Genomic DNA, 19,927 nt, shown 5'->3' on the forward strand with positions numbered 1-19,927 from the left:
ACGGCCCGAGACGCTCTGTGGGGGAGGGGCGTCCACCATTACCGAGGCAACCCGCCCCAACTGAGTTACACGCCCATTGCTGACGCAGCCAGCCGTTGCCGAGGCAACCCGCTACAACAGAGAGACTCCGCCTCAGGGCCTGGCGGAGAACACAGCAGAACAGCGGAGCCAGGGTGAGCCTCACGACAGCAGGGCGGAGCCTCGGCAGACAAACAGTGGCTAGTCTGCATCCTAGCTGGGCAGGACCTCAACGGACATCCAAAAATAAAGCCCAAACCCCTCAACACAGAGCATTTGAGAAAAAAAAAGGGTTTTTTTAATGAGCTCCGTTGCAGCAGAATCAAACATAGCAGCCTAACAGCCCTGAATGAACAACAGAGCTCACAGCTCAGCAATTAAGCCCCTATAAAGTACAAACTGTCTCCTCAAGCAGCTCCCTGACCCCTCCATATCCAAAAGACTGACATTAGGCAGGCATCATCCTGGGACAAAGATAGCAGAAAAAGAAACTGGTAGCATCCCTCGCTGTGCCAAAGCAGCTAGAGGTGCACCCCAGACAAGCAGGGTCTGGAGCGTACCTGAGCAGTCATACAGTGAAGGGGCTAGACTGGTTGAAGGAAAACAAAGCAACAGAAATACTTCATCATCAACATTCTGGGTATCCACTCAGAGACCCAATCGAAAAGTCAGCAACTACGCAGACGACCAGCGGACAAATCCACAAAGATGGGAAGAAACCAGCGCAAAAAGGAGGAAAACACCCGAAACCAGAACACCTCGCCTCCTAGAAAGGACCAAAACTCCTCTCCAACAAGGGAACAAAGCTGGACGGAGAATGACTGTGATGAAATGACGGAATTAGACTTCAAAAGATGGATAATGAGAAACTTTTGTGAGCTAAAAGATCATGTATTAAATCAATGCAAAGAAACTAAGAACCTTGAAAAAAGATTTGAAAAAAGATTCGAGGAAATGATAAAAAGAATGGATAACTTAGAGAGGAATATGAATGAATTAAAGGAGCTGAAAAACACAATACGAGAACTTCGCGAAACATTCACAAGTTTCAATAGCCGAATCGACCAAGCAGAAGAAAAATATCAGAAGTCAAGGATCAACTCAATGAAATAAAATGAGAAACCAAGATCAGAGAAAAAAGCGCAAAAAGGAATGAACAAAGTCTCCAAGAAATGTGGGACTATGTGAAGAGACCTAACCTACGTTTGATAGGCATACCAGAATGTGATGAAGAGAATGAATCCAAGCTGGAAAATACTCTTCAGGACATCATCCAGGAAAACTTCCCCCACCTAGCAAGACAGGCCAACACTCAATTGCAGGAAATACAGAGAACACCACAAAGATATTCCGCAAGAAGAGCAACCCCAAGGCACATAATCTTCAGATTCAACAGGGTTGAAATAAAGGAGAGAATACTAAGGGCAGCCAGAGAGAAAGGTCGGGTCACCCACAAAGGGAAGCCCATCAGACTCACAGCAGATCTCTCGGCAGAAACACTACAAGCCAGAATAGAGTGGGAGCCAATATTCAACGTTCTTAAAGAAAAGAACTTTCAACCCAGAATTTCATATCCAGCCAAACTGGGCTTCAGAAGTGAAGGAAAAATAAAATCCTTTGCAAACAAGCAAGTACTCAGAGATTTTGTCACCACCAGGCCAGCTTTACAAGAGCTCCTAAAAGAGGCACTACACATAGAAAGGATCAACCAGTACCAGCCATTCCAAAATCACACTGAATGCTAAAGAGCATCAACATAATGAAGAATCTACAACAACTAACAGGCAAAACAGCCACTTAGCATCAAAATAGCAGTATCAAATTCACACATAACAATATTAACCCTAAATGTAAATGGACTAAATGCACCAATCAAAAGACACAGACTGGCAAATTGGATAAAAATCCAAAACCCATCAGTGTGCTGTATCCAGGAAACCTATCTCACATGCAAGGATACACAAAGGCTCAAAATAAAGGGATGGAGGAAGATTTACCAAGCAAACGGAAAGCAAAAAAAAGCAGGAGTTGCAATTCTCATCTCTGATAAAATAGACTTTAAAGCAACAAAGATCAAAAGAGACAAAGAAGGCCATTACATAATGGTAAAAGGATCGATACAACAAGAAGAGCTAACGATCCTAAACATATATGGACCCAATGCAGGAGCACCCAGATACATAAGGCAAGTTCTTAACGACTTACAAAAGGACTTAGACTCCCACACAATAATAGTGGGAGACTTTAACACTCCACTGTCAATACTAGACAGATCAACCAGACAGAAAATCAACAAGGATATCCAGGGCTTGAACTCAGACCTGGAGCAAGCAAACCTGGTGGACATTTACAGAACTCTCCACCCCAAATCCACAGAATACACATTCTTCTCAGCACCACATCACACCTACTCTAAAATTGACCACATAATTGGAAGTAAAGCACTGCTCAACAAATGCAAAACAACTGAAATCATAACAAACAGCCTCTCAGACCATAGTGCAATCAAGTTAGAACTCAGAATTCAGAAACCGACCCAGAACCGCACAGCTTCATGGAAACTGAACAACTGGCTCTTGAATGTTGACTGGGTAAACAACGAAATGAAGGCAGAAATAAAGAAGTTCTTCGAAACCAATGAGAACGAAGACACAATGTGCCAGAACCTCAGGGACACATTTAAAGCAGTCTCTAGAGGAAAGTATATACCAATAAGTGCCCATATGAGGAGAATGGAGAGATCCAAAATTGACACCCTATCGTCAAAATTGAAAGAGCTAGAGGAGCAAGATCAAAAAAACTCAAAACCCAGCAGAAGACAAGAAATAACTAAGATCAGAGCTGAGCTGAAGGAGATTGAGACACGAAAAACCCTTCAAAAAATCAATAAATCCAAGAGCTGGTTTTTTGAAAAGATCAACAAAATAGACAGACCACGAGCCAGATTGATTAAAAATAAAAGAGAGAACAACCAAATAGATGCAATAAAAAATGATAAAAGGGAAATCACCACAGATTCCACAGAAATTCAGACCATCATCAGAGAATATTACAAACAACTCTATGCGCATAAACTAGTAAACCTGGAAGAAATGGATAAATTCCTGGACTCCTGTGTCCTCCCAAGCCTAAACCAGGAGGAAGCTGAAACTATGAATAGACCAATAACAAGGTCTGAAGTCGAGGCAGCAATTAAGAGCCTACCACACAAAAAAAGCCCAGGTCCAGACGGGTTCACAGCCGAATTCTACCAGACACACAAGGAGGAGCTGCTACCATTCCTTCTAAAACTATTTCAAACAATCCAAAAAGAGGGAATCCTTCCCAAATCATTTTATGAGACCAACATCATTCTGATACCAAAACCCGGCAGAGACCCAACGAGAAAAGAAAACTTCAGGCCAATATCCATGATGAACATAGATGCAAAAATCTTCAATAAAATATTGGCAAGCCAATTGCAACAGCAAATCAAAAAACTTATTCATCATGATCTAGTAGGATTCATCCCGGTGATGCAAGGCTGGTTCAACATACGCAAGTCTATCAACGTAATTCACCACATAAACAGAACCAAAAACAAAAACCACATGATTATCTCAATCGACGCAGAGAAGGCATTTGACAAAATTCAACAGCCCTTTATGCTAAAAACCCTCAATAAACTCGGTATCGATGGAACGTATCTCAAAGTAATAAAAGCTATCTATGACAAACCAACAGCCAATATCATACTGAATGGCAAAACCTGGAAGCATTCCCTTTGAAATCTGGCACTAGACAAGGATGCCCTCTTTCACCACTCCTATTCAATATAGTACTGGAAGTTCTAGCCAGAGCAATCAGGCAAGAAAAAGAAATAAAGTGTATTCAAATAGGAAATGTGGAAGCCAAATTGTCTCTATTTGCAGACGACATGATAGTATACCTAGAAGACCCCATTGCCTCAGCCCAAAAACTCCTGAAACTGATAAGCAACTTCAGCAAAGTCTCAGGATATAAAATCAATGTGCAAAAATCACAAGCATTCCTATACACCAATAACAGACTTAAAGAAAGCCAAATCAAGAACGAACTGCCATTCACAATTGCTACAAAAAGAATAAAATACTTTGGAATACAACTCACAAGGAACGTAAGAGACCTCTTCAAGGAGAACTACAAACCACTGCTCAATGAAATCAGAGAGGACACAAACAGATGGAGAAACATTCCATGTTCATGGTTAGGAAGAATTAATATCGTGAAAATGGCTATACTGCCCAAAGTAATTTACAGAATCAACGCTATCCCCATCAAGCTACCATTGACTTTCTTCACAGAACTGGAAAAAACCACCATGAACTTCATATGGAACCAAAAGAGAGCCCGCATAGCCAAGTCAATTCTAAGCAAAAAGAACACAGCGGGGGGCATCACACTACCGGATTTCAAACTATACTACAAGGCTACAGTAATCAAAACAGCATGGTACTGGTACCAAAACAGAGATATAGACCAATGGAACAAAACAGAGGCACCGGAGGCAACACAACATACATACAACTATACAATCTTTCATAAACCTGACAAAAACAAGCAATGGGGAAAGGATTCCATGTTTAACAAATGGTGTTGGGAAAACTGGCTAGCCATGTGCAGAAAGCAGAAACTGGACCCCTTCCTGATACCTTACACTAAAATTAACTCCAGATGGATTAAAGACTTAAACATAAGACCTGGCACCATAAAAACCCTAGAAGGAAATCTAGGCAAAACTATCCAGGACATAGGAGTAGGCAAGGACTTCATGAACAAAACACCAAAAGCATTGGCAACAAAAGCCAAAATAGACAAATCGGACCTAATCAAACTCCACAGCTTCTGCACGGCAAAAGAAACAGTCACTAGAGTGGATAGGCAACCAACAGAATGGGAAAAAATTTTCGCAGTCTACCCATCTGACAAAGGGCTGATATCCAGAATTTACAAAGAACTCAAACAGATTTACAGGAAAAAAACAAGCCCATTCAAAAGTGGGCAAAGGATATGAACAGATACTTTACGAAAGAAGACATATATGAGGCCAACAATCATATGAAAAAATGCTCATCGTCACTGGTCATCAGAGAGATGCAAATCAAAACCACATTGAGATACCATCTCACGCCAGTTAGAATGGCAATCATTAAAAAATCTGGAGACAACAGATGCTGGAGAGGATGTGGAGAAAAAGGAACACTTCTACACTGTTGGTGGGAGTGTAAATTAGTTCAACCATTGTGGAAGACAGTGTGGCGATTCCTCAAGGCCTTAGAAATAGAAATTCCATTTGACCCAGCAATCCCATTACTGGGTATATATCCAAAAGACTATAAATCGTTCTACTATAAGGACACATGTACACGAATGTTCACTGCAGCACTGTTTACAATAGCAAAGACCTGGAATCAACCCAAATGCCCATTGATAATAGACTGGATTGGAAAAATGTGGCACATATACACCATGGAATATTATGCAGCAATCAGAAATGATGAGTTTGTGTCATTTGTGGGGACATGGATGAATCTGGAGAACATCATCCTCAGCAAACTGACACAAGAACAGAAAATGAAACACCGCATATTCTCACTCATAGGTGGGTGATGAAAAATGAGAACACATGGACACAGAAAAGGGAGTACTGAACACTGGGGTCTATAGGGGGGAAAAGGGGAGGGCCAGTGGGAGGGGGAGGTGGGGAGGGATAGCCTGGGGAGAAATGCCAAATATGGGTGAAGGGGAGAAGAAAAGCAAAGCACACTGCCATGTGTGTACCTATGCAACTGTCTTGCATGCTCTGCTCATGTACCCCAAAACCTAAAATCCAATAAAAAATTAAAAAAAAAAAAAAACTTGTTCTGACTTTTTCCTTATTACTATTTTAACTATAAAAATATCTGAAAATTGCCAGGTGTGGTGGCTGTAATCCCAGCACTTTGGGAGACAGAGGCAGGTGGATCACCTGAGGTCAGGAGTTTGAGACCAGCCTGCCCAACATGGTGAAACTCTGTCTCTTCTAAAAACATAAAAAATTAGTTGGGCATGATGGCGGGCACCTGTAATCCCAGCTACTCGGGAGGCTGAGGCAGGAGAATCCCTTGAAACTGGGAGATGAAGGTTGCAGTGAGCAGAGATCACGCCACTGCACTCCAGTCTGGGTGACAGAGCAAGACTCTGTCTCAAAAAAAAGAAAAAGAAAATCTGAAAATCAGCTAAGTAGAAGGGAAAAAATCACCCATAATCTCACTGTCCAGAGACTACTAAAATTTCAATTTTACCCTTCTGCATACAGTTTTTGCTTTGTCTTGAAACAAAAAATTGGACCACATAATACATATCCTCTCAGAGCTTGCTTTTTTCAATCAGCTACAGATCATATCCAGGTTACTGAATATTCTTCTATACAGCTATTTTAAAGCAAATATAGTATTCTGCTTCATGAATGTAATATAATGTAACTAATCCTTTCCTGCCAGATTTTTACGTTGCTGGTGACTTTTCACTATTATTAACAACACCGTTATATAATAACCTCATTTGTAGCTAAATTTTTGTGGACATTTATGATTATTTAAACTAAATTATCAAAAATGATAATTCTAGGGGTTAGTATTATTTGCTTTACTAAAGCTTTTTGCTGTTAAAGTTGAATTATTACTAATTTATTATGTGACTTTTTATGTTCTTTGAACAGCTAGCTCTTCCTTGTTCAAAAAATTAGCTATATTCTTTTATTCCATTTTCTAATGTATAACTTTTTTACAAGTAAACTCTGATTTTTTTTAATTTATTTTGTTGTATCATATTATTTAGGGTCTGATTTCACAATCTTCCCAAACTGTTAACCAGTTGGCCCAGCAGCATTTATTTGAATAATCCTTTCTTTTCACACTGACTTGTGTTGTTACTTTTCATTTGTACAGAATTATGACACATACTAGGATTTGTTTCTAACTTTCTCTTCTCACTGTTTTAGCTAATTCAGTGCTACTATTTGTTTGAATGACTATGATTTCTATAATATATTTTAACATTTCGAAAGGTAAATTCCACTTCACTGTACTTTTTCAAAATTTTTGGCTACTTAAGAAGCTCTAGAATTCTCCAACCTGCTGAGATCTCCCTATACCATAAAAAAAAATCCTATTGTGGTTTTGATTGAAATGGCCATAAATCCACATTTTGAGGGTGGAGAAAGAAAGAACCAGTTAGGCAGGCAGTTAGGGCAGGTCCTTGGTAGAATTCTTTTAAGCAAAAGAACAGTCTGAAAAATCAAGCTGCAGACACAGATAAGGAAACTAGCACAGGAAACTCACCTAAAACATGCGCACAGCTGCATAGATAAGGGAGCAAGACCCAACACAGAAATGCCTTTGTCCTTGGTGCAACCAGTGGGCCTCCAGGAAACAGTTCCTTCTCCTTTTGTGGGCGTGTTCATGGTGGGCTCCAGTGAGCACGTTCCTTTCTTTTTGGGGCATACTTTGGACTGTGAGCCAAGTCTCTATGAACCATACTTTGGACTGTGAGCCAAGCCTCTACCAACCATCACTCTGAAACTCAGCCAGTATGTGGGCCAAGTCTCCAACTGGTCCTGTACACTATCATGTTATTTTCTTTCTCTTTTTGTTTTCTTTTTTTGAGACAGAGTCTTGCTCTGTCACCCCAGCTGGAGTGTGGCTGGAATATGGTGGTACAATCTTGGCTCACAGCAACCTTCAAATTCTAAGTCCAAGTGACTCTTGTGCCTCAGCCTCCCAAGTAGCTGAGAGTACAGGCATGCACCACAACACCCAGCTAAATTTTTGTATTTTTAGTAGTGACAGGATTTTGCCATGTTGGCCAGACTGGTCTTGAACTCCTGGCCTCACAAGATCTGCCCATCTTGACCTCCCAAAGTGCTGGGATTATAGGCATGAGCCACCACACCCAGCCAACCATCATGTCATTTTCTGAGAGGTGCCTTTTCCAAAGACAACCCACAGTCATTATGCACAGTAGGAGGATGGGGTGGAGCTGCCAGAAATCTTGCCTTGTACAAGTGAAACACCCAGCCCCATTACGTTTTTCATAAAAGCCTTTTTACTCAGCTGTGAAATGGCAACCCTCTTGGGTCCCCTCTCTGCAGTGAAGAGCTTTCCTCTTTTGTTTATTAAACTTTCACTCCAAACTCACCCTTGGTGTCCACGTTCCTTATTCTTTTGGTCACAAGACAAAGAGCTCTTGGTGATACCTCAGACAATGATAGTGCAATATTTATTTGAAAAACATATTTCCAATATATACCACTGTTATTTCTCTCCATTTATTCAAGTGGCCTTGAAATACCTCAGTAAGGATTTACAGTTATCTTTCTACACACTGCACAATTCTTGTAAAGTTTGTTCCTAAATGAATGAATATACACACACACATTCATACATATTTGCTGTTATTACTATAAATGAGATCTGACAACCAACTGGGAAAAACACTTGCAATACATATTATAGGAAAAGATTTGATTTAAATCAGTCTTATAAAAAACAAATATGTCGCTTTCAGTAGAGAAAAGGAGGAAGGGCATGAGTACATAATTCATAGGAGAAATATGAATAGTTGGCCAGGCACAGTGGCTCACACCTCTAATCCCAGCATTTTGGGAGGCCAAGGTGGTGGATCACCTGAGGTCAAGAATTCGAGACCAGCCTGGCCAATATGGTGAAACTCTGTCTCTACAAAAAATACAAAAAAAAAAAAAAATTAGCTGGGCATGGTGGCGTGCACCTGTAGTCCCTACTACTTGGGGAGGCTAAGGCAGAAGTATCACCTGAACTCAGGAAATGAAGATTGCAGTGAGCCAAGATCGCACCACTGCACTACAGCCTGAGTGACAGAGGGAGAATCCAGCTCAAAAAAATAAAAAATATGAATGGTCAACAAATATATGGAAAAATTCTTCAGCCTGAATAATAATTACAGGAATCCAGATTAAAATGAGAGACAATTTTCAGTATACTACTAACGAAGGGTTTTTCTTCCCCCTTTCATCTAAAAAACAGCCAACCCGCTCTCTTCTTCCCAGCAAACTGACACAAAGACAACAGTTGAATTTACCCCTTTCACAGTTGACTGCTTTCCCGAGGGTTCCTGAAGGGCCAAATCCCACCCACTTCACCTGGCCTTTCTCTTCCAGTTGATACTGCCAATTGCTGTGCCTCCTTCATGACCTGTCTCTCCTCCTTTGGCTTTACTCTCTCCTGAGTCTCCAAAATTTGTCTATATAGTGGTAGAGTTTTGTCTTTCACTCCAGTCCCTCTGCCTAGGTATTTTGACATCACCAAGGTTAAAAACCACGGATATGCTAAGGGCCGCCAAGCTATATCTTTATCCCTGATATGCCCCAGGCTTTCAGTCTTACACAGCATCTGCAACTGATGCCATAGAGACCTAAATCTCAACATGTTCCAAATTTAGATCACTACCTTGTCTCTCCTGACCCCATTACCCTCCATGTGATATATATTTGGTTGGCGAAAGCTTTATGCATCTGAATTAGAAAGCTGGGAATATCCTGGAGCCCCTTGACTTCTTCAGGCCGCACATTCAATACCTATTCTCCCTGCACCACTCTGGCTCATGCACTTCGACTCTTCTCCTGCCTTCAGTCTCACCCTTCAGGCCATCCTTTGCTCTGGAGCCAGCATGATCCTTCATTTAGAGAATGAATGGGAAATACTAGAGAAAAGGAGGTCACATAAGAGAATAAGGCAATACAGTGAGGGGAAGGCAAAGCGAAAATGAAAAGACAGCATTTATGTTAGGCACCTAGTATGTGCCAGGTCATTTGTACATCAAAGCTCACTTCAGTCCTCACAATTACCCTGTGTGGTTGTTCCTCCTACTATTATCCCTGTTCCTAAGATAAAACTGAGATTCTGAGTGTTGGAATAACTTTTAAAAGAAAGTTCATATAACCAGAAAGTGGTAGCAACACCCGAGATTCAAACTCCCATCTGTCTCTGAAGCCCACATCACACAACTGACAGAGCCCTAAACTAGTAGCAGAGGAAATGAAAGAAGAGGAAGACTCCAGAGACATCTCAGAGTAGACACTATGCTGAGAGTGCACCCTGGGGACAGCACTGATTGTGAAGTTTTCATAAGATGAGTAAACAACAACAGGGGAGGGGTCCCACATGGGGATGAGGGAACGACTGTTCTGAGAGATGGCTAATCACAGACAAGCTGCTGGCATATCCTGTTCCCAAATACCTCATTCCTTCCACATGTAGCCCCAGCAGCACCACCTTATCCACACACCTTATCAGCATGTAGCTCCCCTAGTATGATCCTATAAAATTTCCCTCCAGCTCCTGCCTCTTGGCAGACAGCCCCTTCTCTGCTGTGCTGCCTGTTGCACTCTTGCAATGTATCTTCATACTTTAATAAATCTACCTTTCTTTACCTACAATTGTCTTGATAAATTCTGTTACTGCCCATGATGCTAGCCCCAGCCAGTCACACCTGTGATACTGACCAAAATAAAGGGTCATTGGAAAGGAAGAGCACAGAAGAGCTTGACTTTACACAGCTGAGTTTCAGACACTGGCAACACTTGTCCATGGAGTTTCCCAGAGGATAATGAGAAAGACTGGTAACTCTGGAGCTCCTGGGAGAAGCTGAAGCTGCAGGAGGGAGTGGGTGTGGAGCAAGAGAGGAGGGCTGGATCTCAGGGAGTGTCACCTCTGCACGGGTGGCAGGAGAATAGGAAGTGTTTCTGCCTTGCTCAGGGAGAGCAGAGAGGGTCAAGTAACAGTGGAGGCGAGGCAGATGCATGGGGACAGAGTTCAAGACGGGTTGCTAATAAAACAGTTCCTTCTCAGTTACAACTTTCAAGAGACACGTGCCTGTTTCTGGGCAGTGGAGTTTTTCAAATGCTTTGTCGGTATAATCTTCATGCTCCTTTACACATGTATACTCCTTAAACTTCATGCCATCCTCAAAGGTCAAAGTTTCATTTAGTATACCCATTACCTAAATCAATTCCACAGTGTTTCATGATAAATAAGCCATATTTTGAAAGAAAGAAAAACCACATTTTTTGTGTTCCTAGTAAAACTAAATAATTCCGTAGAGTTTTAAAACTAGAGCTATGTCAGAATAAGATAAAAATAGAAATGTTTTCATTTCTTCTTCGGATCAACAGTGTCAAGCACTGATCATAAGGCAACTTAATTTTATCTAGACTTTCTGCCTTCAATATTATTCCACTTCAGCTCCATGCTACATTGCTCTCAAGATTTTGTCATTCATGCCCTGCTTTAAGTATACAACATTCTTAACCAGGTGCCTAAATCTGCTCCTAGTATTCTATAGTCAATACCAAAATGACCACTTCTGTTTCAAGCAGAGAGAAGCAAAGAATAAAAAAGAATGGCAGTTAAAACTTCTTGGGCTCCATTCTTTCATTTCAGCAGGGCAACAACAGCACCTCACTTCACAGAAGCTCTGTGCGAGTACTACTTCTTAAGTTCCCATCCAGAAGCAGGTCCCCAGATCTGTTCCACTCTGATGTCACAGCTCCGGGGCATTTAGGAACTTATTGTTGAACAGAGGTGAATGCTAACTATCACAACTCTAATGAAGTCTTTATGTAGCAAATGCTCATAAAAATAAGAAATGCTAACATGAAGATGTTTTCAGCTAAAAAAGAATATTAAAGAAAAAGATTGAGCATCATGTATAATTATTCATACCTATATTGACTTAAGAGGTGAATTCAGAAAAGGTAAGATGGAAAAATAACCAGTGAATTTTGACATTTGTTATAGGTCTGATAAAACCAGGATTAAAAAAATGTTAAAATCAAGTAATAAAATGAAATTTGGATTTCCTGTTTTGAGACAGTTATTGCTGTGGCAAGGAGAGCCCAAATGCATAAATGAGATTTACCCAACGTTATCAATAACGAATTAAGACCTAAAATAAATGTGCCTGGTTTCAGGGTACCTGTTCAATTTTTTAGGTCATTATATTAGTTGTTGACTATATATCAGGTCTTCTATTTTAATTTTGCTGTGATAACAATTAACATTACTAGTAAAATAGCTCCTTTATTTAAAGAAAAGTAAATTAAAATATAATAATTCACTTAAAGAAATAACCACAATAAAATAAAATGGGAGAATAAAAAGCATTTGGAAGACTCATTTGAACACCAAATATTTTTCTAGAAATATTTTTTAAAATTCTAGGCATCCAAATAAGAAAAGAAAAAGTCAAACTACCTCTTATATGATTCTATACCTTGAAACCCTTAAAGACTCCACCCAAAGGTTCCTGGAGCTGATGAACAACTTCAGCAAAGTTTCAGGATACAATATCAAGTATAAAAATCAGTAGCATTCCTATACATCAAGAACACTGAAGCAGAGAGTCAAATCAAGTATGCAATCCCATTTACAATAGCCACCAAAAAAAAAAATAAAATAAAATACCTAGGAGTACATCTAACCAAGAAGGTGAAAGATCTCTACAAGCAGAACTACAAAACACAGAAAGAAATCATAGATGACACAAACAAATGGAAAAACATTCAACACTCATGGATTGGAATAATCCATATCATTAAAATGGCCATACTGCCCAAAGCAATCTACAGATTCAACACATTTATATCAAACTACCAATGTCATTTTTCACAGAATTAGAAAAAAAATATTCTAAAATTCATATGTAAACAAAAAAGAGCCCAAATAGCCAAAGTAATTCTAAGCAAAAAGAGCAAAGTCAGAGTCCCAAATTACCCAACTTCAAACTATACAATAAGACTACAGTAACTAAAACAGTATGGTACTGGTTCAAAAACAAACACATAAACCAAGGAATAGAATAGAGAACCCAGAAATAAAGCTACCTATCTACAGCATCTAATCTTTGACAAAACTGACAAAAATAAGCAATGGGGAAAGGACTTCCTATCCAATAAAAGGTGCTGGGATAACTGGCTGGCTATATGCACAAGAATGAAACTGGACCCCTGCCTTTCACTGTATACAAAAATTAACTCAAGATGAATTAATTATTTAAATGTAAGATCTCTATGGCCAGGCACAGTGGCTCATGCCTGTAATCCCAGCATTTTGGGAGGTTGAGGTGGGTGGATCACAACGTGAAGAAATTGAGACCATTCTGGCCAACATGGTGAAACTCCATCTCTAGTAAAATATAAAAATTAGCTGGGTATGGTGGCACAGGCCTGAAGTCCCAACTACTCAGGAGACTGAGACAGGAGAATTGCTTGAACCCAGGAGGCAGAGATTGCAGTGAGCCGAGATCACACCATTGCACTCCAGCCTGGTGACAGAGCAAGACTCCGTTTCAAAAAAAAAAAACCACCTCTAACTCTCTAACTAAAAGAATCCTAGAAGAAAACCTAGGAAACGCCATTCTCAACATGGGCCTTGGGAAAGAATTTGTGACTAAGTCCTCAAAAGCAATTGCAACAAAAACAAAATTGTCAAGTGGGACCTAATTAAAGAGCTTCTGCACAGGAAAAGAAACTATTGAAACTATCAACAGAGTAAACAGACAACCTACAGAAGGAAGGAAATTTTTGCTAACTATGCATCCAACAAAGGTCTAATATCCAGACTCTATAAGGAACTTAACTGAACAAGAAAAGATAACCCAAATTTTAAAATGAACAAAAGACAGAAACGGACACTTCTCAAAAGAAGACATGTAAACAGCCAACAAATAGATGAAAGAATACTCATCATCACTAATTATCAGAGAAATACAAATCAAAACCATAATGAGATACCATCTCACATGAGTCAGAATGACTATCACTAAAAAGTCAAAATATAAATATTGGTGAGGCTGCAGAGAAAAGGGAATGCTTATGTAGTGTTGGTGGGAATGTAATGTAAATTAGTTCAACCAATATAGAAAGCAGTTTGGATACTTCTCAAAGAGCTTAAAACAGAACTATTGTCCAACCCAGCAATCCCATTACTTTGAAAATATCCAAAAGAAAACAAATAATTCTACCAAAAAAACACATGTTCATCCCAACACTATTCACAACAGCAAAGTCATGGAATCAACCACGGTGCCCATCAGTGGTGGACTGGATAAAGAAAATGTGGTACATATACACCATGGAATACTATGCAGCCATTAAAAAGAATGAAATCATGTCCTTTGCAGCAACATGAATGCAGCTGGGCACCACTATCTAAGGCAAATTCCACAGGGATAGAAAACCAAATTCTGCATATTCCCACTTATAAGTGGGAGCTAAACATTGGGTACTCATGGACATAAAGATGGCATAGATACTGGGAGCTGCTCCAGTGAGGGGGAGAAAGGAAGGGAGCAAGGCTTGAAAAACTACTGAGAATTATGCTTAGTACCTGGATGATGGGATCATTCATATCTCAAACCTCAACATCACGCAATATATACAGGTAACAAACCTACACATGTATCCCCCAATCTAAAAGTTAAAAAAATTATCCCTACAGCCTGTGAAATAATGTCATGAAACATGCTATTAGGTAAGATATATGCATTTTCTCATGCCTACTAAGGGAAATTTAGACTTAATGGCATACCTCTTCTTCTTGGAGGATGTTTGCAGTGTTAGCGCCAAGGGCTTGAGACAGCGTGACTCGCCCCATCTTGGCTGCTGGACCTATCTGCTCTCCCCCCGCTCTCAAGGGCTGTTGAGTCGAGGTAAAAATGGTTAAGCCACTGAGGCAAAAACAGAATGCAGAGTAAGGGCCTGCAGTTTATGAGGACATTGTGCTGACTGCTTCATAACCCCTATAGTCTCTGTGTAAGCAATAGGCTTGCCGCAATTGAGAGGCCTGAGAGGGGCAAAGACCCCTGCCCATATTTTCTCAGGAGCTAAGCCTCTGTTCTACCTCCTGATAGAAAACATGATTAACAAGCCCCCTTAAACTGCATTGTAAGCTATTATCATAAGCCCCCTTAAAACTGCTTTGTGAGCTGTTATCACAAGCCCCTGATAACTATTTTTACGTGATTTCTGTTCCCTTTTCTGTTTACCCACTTTTCTGCTGAGATAAAGTAAATGTAACAAGAAAAAAGGTATAAAAGCTGTCACCTACAAAAATAAAGTTTCTGCTTGACTACAAGTCATTCAGACCTCCAGACTCCGCTTTACTTTCTTCTTTCACTTCCATGCGCTCTCTCCCTCAAGTTGAACGAGACATCTACATTGGTGGTCTCAGGGACTCCCGCAGGTCAGGAGCCCCCCGGCAGACATGCCGAACCCCAACAGATGTTTTCATCAGAAATACATTTGTCTAAATTAATTTCGAACTCTACCCCTTTCTAGGAGAAAGCAAAGAAAAAAATCAGTATAGCAATTCAATAAAAGCCATTAAATTACAACTCCCTAGGTCAATTTTATTTGACATTATAGATTCTTAAAACCATTAGTTTCACATCACAAAATTCTGTAAAATCGGAGAAAATCATGTAGGCAATGCAGACCACAAGGTGGCTCCCCAGCCAGCTATTTAATATGGAACCCAAAGACAAAAGTATTTCTTACCTTAGATTTATATTTCTATTCTGGATTTTTACTTTCCTTTGTGTACTGAAGCCTAATTTGTTTCAATTCTCTTTCAGTGTCCTGAAAGTTTAGAGAAAAATACAATTCTATCATTTTATGTTTACATGAGTTGATTTCTGGGTTAAATCTGATGATTGATTTGAGAACAAAAACAAACTTTTATAATGGAATGTTAATAATTCACTAAAACTTGGGCACAGTATCCATTAACTTGAAATATTAATCACTGAACACTGGCACTTCAGTGGGTGAAATTCTATAATGTGACAATACTGATCACTCCAGTCCACTCCAGTGCAACCCAATTCAATTGAAGAATGTAATATTGACTATAGGATCATTCCCTTAAGAGGATTATGATCTTAATCAGGAAAATAATAGAAGTGCACCACTCACAATGGTATAAAGGAAGGAGAGGGCTCTGAAAATTGGCAGGCAATTTCAAGGAGGAAGAGAAGAAAACTAAAACTAGATAAAAAGAATTTCAAAGGCACAATTGAGATGTGGGCTCTATATTCAGATATTTCTCTTTTTTTTCTTTTTTCTTTTTTTTTTTTTTTTTGAGATGGAGGTTCGCTCTTGCTACCCAGGCTGGAGTGCAATGGCGCAATCTCGGCTCACCACAACCTCCGCCTCCTGGGTTCAGGCAATTCTCCTGCCTCAGCCTCCTGAGTAGCTGGGATTACAGGCATGTGCCACCATGCCCAGCTAATTTTTTGTATTTTTAGTAGAGAAGGGGTTTCACCATGTTGACCAGGATGGTCTCGATCTCTTGACCTCGTGATCCACCTGCCTCGGCCTCCCAAAGTGCTGGGATTACAGGCGTAAGCCACCGTGCCCAGCAGAAATATTCTCTTACATAACCACAGTAATCAAATATATTTACCTTGATACACTACTTTAACCTACATTTACCTTGATACACTACTTTAACCTACTGTTCACACTTTAGTTGTCAACTGACCAAATAATGTCTTTTATGTTGTTTCTTCCTTCCAGCATAGGATATGGTATAAAGTCAGGTGTTGCATTTAGTTGTTATGTCTCTTTAGCCTCTCTTACTCGGGAATATTCAGGACTTTTAACTCCATTCTTTCTTTTATATCCCATACCTAACCATTACCGGGTCTAGTCAGCTCTATCTTCTAAAAATTGGCAAAATCTGACAACTCTCTCCCATCAGAAAGGGTATCAAGCCTTTTTAAGGGCAGAGTATATCAATAAATTACCTAATATAAAGAAGCGCAGATGAAAGTGATGCTGTTTTTTTTGACACAGAGTTTTGCTCTTGCTGCCCAGGCTACAGTGTAGTGGCGCAATCTCGGCTCACTGCAACCTCTGCCTCCTGGGTTCAAGCGATTCTCCTGCCTCAGCCTCTCAAGTGGCTGAGACTACAAGTGTGTGCCACAACACCTGGCTAATTTTTTGTATTTTTAGTAGAGACAGGGTTTCATGTTAGCCAGGAGGGTCTCGATCTCCTGACCTCGTGATCTGCCCGCCTCGGCCTACCAAAGTGCTGGTATTATAGGCGTGAGCCACCGCGCCTGGCCAAAAGTGATTTTTGACCCATGAGGATGGCAATGATGTTGGAAGAAAATTAATGAAACCAGGAGAATAAAGTATTCCAAAAACCAGTTCACTGAATGTAATGCCACAGAGAGAGCTTTAAAAAGTATTACCACTTGCTGGGTTCTCACTGTATAACAGGCATAACATGATACATTCACTATATAATTTAATCCTCAAGAAACAATTATTGCTATTCCATTTTAATATATGTAAACAGACTCAAAGAGGTCAAGTATCTTTCCTGAGGTTGTACAGCTGTAGTAGCAGACTTAAGGACTGTAACCCAGGCCCTTATCACTCTTAGATGTAAAGAGCCTGTGAAGATGTAATTAGTGGTTATCTCCAGGGAGTAAGGAAAACTTCTGCCTTTCTGCTTTATCTACTTTCATGGGTTTTTGTTTTTGCTACAACTATGTACTATCTAAAATATTTTAGCAAAATAATAAAAATATTTGTACAGAGGTTGAGATTACGATTAATAATCTGTAACCATTTGGGAGGGACACCCAACCCTTCCCTGAAGAACTCCCCCATACACTGAGTAAAAGCTTTGCTAAATAATAGAAAGACTGACCTTTGTGTGGTGTAAACCACAAGTTGATAATCTGGTCTATGCACATACTTTGCTTTATAACTGTGTTTTGCTTAGATTGTGAATTAATTTATGCAGAAAACGAGGCTCTAATGTTGCACCATCCAGTAAAGTAGCCACTAGCCAAATGTGATTATTGAGTTGTTACGAGTGCTTGAAATGTGGATCTTCCAAATTGGAATGTGCTGTAAGTGTAAAATAGACACCAGATTTTGAAGACGTTGCACCAAAGAAAGATATAAAATAATATCTAAGGACTGTTTAAAAAAAAAAAAACTTTCTAAATGTGGCTACTAGAAAATTTTAAATTAGATGTGGTTTACTTTACATTTTTATTGGACAGATCTGATATAATTTTACAGAAGTCAAAAGAAAGAAACTTGACCTCACCTGGATAACATCTCATTTTCCTGCTTGTATGCAAAAAGTGTTTTTCTTCTCAGCAGATGTTCCTGGAGTTTTTGTTTTCTTTGCTCTAGGTAACAAAAGGTAAGAGCTACAAGTTAATATTAGTTATAACATCGAATAAAATTTTTTGACTAAATAGAGTTTACTTCCAACGCTGGTTCCCCTTGAGGTCACATCTCAGAAAATCCTCCAATTCAGTATTGCCTATGAGAAATCACCTAATAAGAGACTGTTATCATAACAGGTCCCCAAAGCCCCTCTGCGTAAGAATCACTTTCTCTACTGTCTGTGAAAAATCTGGAGAATATCGTTTTCAGCATACGGTTCTCGAAAACGAAGCTTTAAGAAACAATGTTAGAAGTGAGGCGCCAGACTCCAAAGTTCTAATTTACCAGAACCGGGTCAGGTGAGAATTCCTTCCTTCTGAGTTCCTGTCTGTAGAAATAAGAAATAACTTTTGATGACCCAGCCAACCGTCGGTTTCCAAAAAGTCTAAGGAGAAGCTGTGAAATTGGAAAAAACACAGGATGCGACCCCAGCCCAGCAAAAAGTCGCTACGGACCCGGGAGGCCGAGAGCCCGGCGCAGGCGCAGTCGCTTCGGGCGCCTGTGCAGCCCCGCCCCCCGCCCAGGAGACCACCGACCCGTAACACAGGTCCCAGCCCGAGCCCCGCACGTTTCCCCGCGCCCAACGGATTCCCTCACAGGAGGGCCCAACCCAGCCAGCAGCGACCGCACACTAACACCACGCAGCGGGTCCTGCTTTTACGACCGTTCCACAAGGCCAAGAATGCGGCGGGGCGAGGGCGAGGGCGAGGCCGTGGCCGTGGCCGTGTTCAGGGCTCTCACAGAGCCGGAAAGGAGTGGAGCGCGCCAGCGCAGCCCCTAGTCCCGACCGCTCAGCCCGCGCCCGACACCGCGACCCTCACCTTTGAATGCAGACTGGGTCCTCTGACTCGGGGGCAGCTGCAGGTCTCGGGGCTCGGCCGGGGCACTCACTGTAGACTCGGGTCTGGGGCTGCGTCTCCGCTTTAGCGCCTCTATATAACTTTCTCCAGCCAACGCCGCCGCACACAGCAAACGCCAGCAGGGGATGAGCCCTCAGACGCCGCCGCCGACGCCACCCCGCCGCCCCGGTTTCAAGCACTGGGTTTTACATTTCTTGCCTGATCACTGCAGTAAGGCTGGACTGGACTATGCTTCAGCCATGTTTTCTGTGCTCAGACGGGAGGATGTGATTTCCCCATTTACCCTTCCCGGGTCTGACGGCCTCCACAGCTGGCCCTCGGCAGGGGTCAGTTTTTCCCACTTCTGCCTGCTTTTTTCTTCAGATGTCTTATGGTAGCATCTTGCTAATGAGGAATTTGCTTTGAGATTTTGTGTCATTTTTTACTTGATGAAATGTCCCAGTTTTAATGTAACGTGTTCATCACCATCCTTAAGAATATCAGGGCTGTTTAAATACTTCTGTCAATATTGTTGATTATTTATTGAAGTTTCGTTAGACAGTTTGGGTAACCAGAAATTTCTATCAAGTGAGAGAACAAAACAGAGCAGTTAATAAGTAATTCAAAAACCTCCAAAATATTATGCTAAGTAAAAGAAGTAATATATGAAAGGTTACATATGGTAGGATTCCATTTATATGGAATATCTAGAATAGGTACATCCATAGTAAAATAACTCAGATAGCACTTGCCAGAGGCTGAGGGTAGGGGAGACTGGGGA

General features: G+C 40.7%; 1 protein-coding gene across 23 annotated transcripts in view; it reads right to left on the minus strand.

The window, feature by feature from the left end:
* The window catches only part of LOC103790443 (serine/threonine-protein kinase Nek5), a 53,215-nt gene extending 33,794 nt beyond the window's left edge, over positions 1-19,421 (minus strand). For 3 of the 23 annotated variants that reach the window (XR_013529327.1, XR_013529325.1, XM_078355186.1), the window contains exons 1-3: positions 19,129-19,421; positions 18,183-18,267; positions 15,611-15,691 (exon numbers count right to left, since the gene is read on the minus strand). The gene's annotated coding sequence lies outside the window, so the exon portion shown is untranslated. Of the gene's footprint in view, positions 1-14,642; positions 14,751-15,161; positions 15,388-15,610; positions 15,692-17,774; positions 17,978-18,182; positions 18,268-18,418; positions 18,551-18,592; positions 18,915-18,943; positions 19,061-19,128 lie in introns of those variants that run through there. The other 20 variants (XM_078355338.1, XM_078355225.1, XM_078355409.1 and 17 more) reach the window with 18 other exon arrangements.
* Positions 19,422-19,927: the final 506 nt, after the last annotated feature.

This window comes from Callithrix jacchus, chromosome 1 (assembly GCF_049354715.1).
Source record: "Callithrix jacchus isolate 240 chromosome 1, calJac240_pri, whole genome shotgun sequence".
NCBI classification, from domain to species: Eukaryota; Metazoa; Chordata; class Mammalia; order Primates; family Cebidae; genus Callithrix; species Callithrix jacchus.